The 2,735-nt window shown below is 45.1% G+C and overlaps 1 protein-coding gene across 1 annotated transcript in view; it reads left to right on the top strand.

The window, feature by feature from the left end:
- The window catches only part of SMAD7 (SMAD family member 7), a 25,410-nt gene that overhangs the window by 18,950 nt on the left and 3,725 nt on the right, over positions 1-2,735 (top strand). The window lies entirely within an intron of this gene.

Consider the following 2,735-nt stretch of genomic DNA (forward strand, 5'->3'; position numbering starts at 1 on the left):
TGTCCAAGGCCAGGCTAGAGCGTGGAGCAGCCTGGGATAGAGGAAGGTGTCCCTGCCCATGGCAGTGGGTGGAAGAAGAGGGGCTTTAAGGTCCCTCCCAACCCAAACCATCCTGTGATTTTTTTTTAAATTAGAAGACTTTTGTTAGTAGTTCAGGGTAGATGCTCATATAGTGAGTATTGTGCCAGGGTTGATGTTTGTTGGGAAATCCAGACCCAGGAATTAGGGAGAGGAGGGGGTGAGATGGTGAGAAGTTTAGGAAGGTCATGAGAAGATGCCCAGGATAAAAACCTGCTCTTTTGAAAAATAAATGTATATGCACATATATTAGAAAAAGTGTACATACGTGGTTCAGAACACTTCTACTGTTGGACAGTTTAATTTGCCTCTAATCCTGATGTCATTGATGAAAGATCCAATTACATGCTTTTAAAATCCTCATCAGGAAGGCTATTTTATTGCCATTTTCAGCAGTGAGTTGTTATCACAGATACTGCTGATAATTTCAACAGCCCTTGACGTGGTCAGCTGGGAGCAGTCCTGGCAGGTCAGATAACTCAGTGTGTGCTAAACTTGCTCTTTTCTTTCAAGGCTGGTTGACTATAGGAAAACCTTTAGCTAAAAAAAAACAGAACAAAACCAAAAGATCTCCAGCCTAGCTCCCCTCTACATTCATGAACCTGGCACTGGGACAAGGCTGAGATCTGAAGGACGACAGAGATCTAAAACAACCCCAGGACAGGAGCTGTGTTGTTTTAGTTTATTATTATTGCTTTCTAAATTCAATTTTGCTAAAATGCTTTCCTTCTTTGTGAATTAAAAAAAAAAAAAAAAAGAACTTTTTCCTCCCAAATTCCTAATAAAACTGCTGGAGCTTGGAAAGAAAAAGTATGGATGACATGCTTTCATCAAGTTAAAACTCACCATGTGATGAGGAGAAAAGCCACACCAGAAATATCTTGCCAAGCAATGGGAGATGTGAGTCCTTCTGCCATAGCTTGGAAAAACCAAGTGTGGGACTTGATAAATTTGGGTGTTTCTGTGGTGTGAATGTCCCATACCCTCTGCTGTCTCTTGACCTCTTTGGTTTCTGCAGCTGTCAGTTTTTTGGGGTTATTGCTTTGTTATCCCATGGCCCAGGATTTCTGTACGGATGAAGCATTTTCAGGAGGAGCAGGATCATGCCCTGAGCCCACAGACAGCATGTGCACCCCCAGTGTGCAGAAATCCTGACTGTGGTCTTTTATTGAGCAATTTCAGGCAGGACTTGAAGTTTGTGAGGGTCAAGGCAAGTGGTGGGGAACCTCAGAGCCTCTTGTGCTGATTGGTGTGTTGGGAATTAGCTGGGATGATGCTTCTATGGAGGACAATGGATGCATTCGCAAAATTGGGGCAGCCCCTCAGGAAAATCCAGGAAGGTGTAAAAAATGTGGCAAAAAGAAAGTTTTCCAGTGGGAACGGGATATTTTGTAATGTGGTTGTGCTGGGGCATCACTGCTGATGAACCATCTGCACCAAAATTACAAAACGTTACCCCAGGGGCTTTGGGGTATTGCCTTGATTTCCCCCCTCTATGAGGAACTAGTGTGAATCTCTAGACCTGACTAAGAGTGATCAATACAACTAATTCCCTAAATTCCTGAGGGCAAACTCACTTTATTTTCAGTTATTTCTATACTATTGTTTCTTGACAATGAGCTTGCACAAGGCGCCGGGGGGAGGCTGCCAGAGCCTCAAGGCAGGCTGTAATGGAAACCATGGAAAATCCTAATAACCCAGTGATAGCAGCAAATGGAGGGATCCTTAATAACGAAATAATAGCGCGGATGTTTATAGCATTAAATATTATCATTGTTTGCTGGGATATGGGAACGCTCCCAGTTTGCTGGGAGTTTTCCAGCATTTAGAAAGGGACGTGTTTGCTCCGAGGAGCTCGTAAAAACGATGCTTTTAACTCAAAACAGGGATCCCAAAGGGTTTGCAGCTGTCTATGGGCTGTCGCACACGAGGATGTGTTGAGGAGGATGTGGCTGTGAATTTTCCTGGGATCTGGGTTTTTGTGTGAGTTTGCCGCAGGCGGAGATGGGAGCTGGATGGTGGGTGCCTGCCATGACCCCAGGTTGCACAGGGTGAACCCAGCAGGGTGTTTTTGAGCATAATACTTCTGTTTGCTTCATTTGCACAGATCCGTGATTATTGCCACCAAAAAAAGCCTTTTGGGAGGAAAAAAAGAAGTCTGTCACTGTAGGAAGCGTCTCTTGAGTCACTTTTTCCTTCTCTCCTGCCACCTCCTCTCCTGCCTGAGTGATGCCACTCGCTTTTCCCACCCCTTTTCCTGGCGGATGCCAGAACCAGGGGGGCGGGTGGGAGCAAGGGGGCTCGGCCGGGGTCCCAACAGCAGCAAAAAGAGGCTTTGGTGGTGGCTGGCAGGGAGGCCTGAACCTGTTTATCTGAGCTCTCCCTTGTATTCTCATGGCTTTTTGACTAGACATGCAGTCAACAGCCGAAGCCCGCAAACGGAAGAGGCTCTGGCATATTTATACTGTGTGCTGGCATCAGCTCCTTAAAAAAAACCCAAACATCCCGGATTACCTAAGATTCGTCCTTGAGGTCTGGTCACCCCATGTCATTCAAAAAGCTAGTGGGATTCATTCATGAACTTCCAGCCCTCCATAAAGGTCTGTTCATTCATCGCCAAGGCAGTTTTCTATTTTTTTTTTTTTTTTTTTTTTTTT

This window comes from Corvus brachyrhynchos, unplaced genomic scaffold (genome assembly GCF_000691975.1).
Source record: "Corvus brachyrhynchos isolate BGI_N302 unplaced genomic scaffold, ASM69197v1 scaffold285, whole genome shotgun sequence".
Lineage (NCBI taxonomy): Eukaryota > Metazoa > Chordata > Aves > Passeriformes > Corvidae > Corvus > Corvus brachyrhynchos.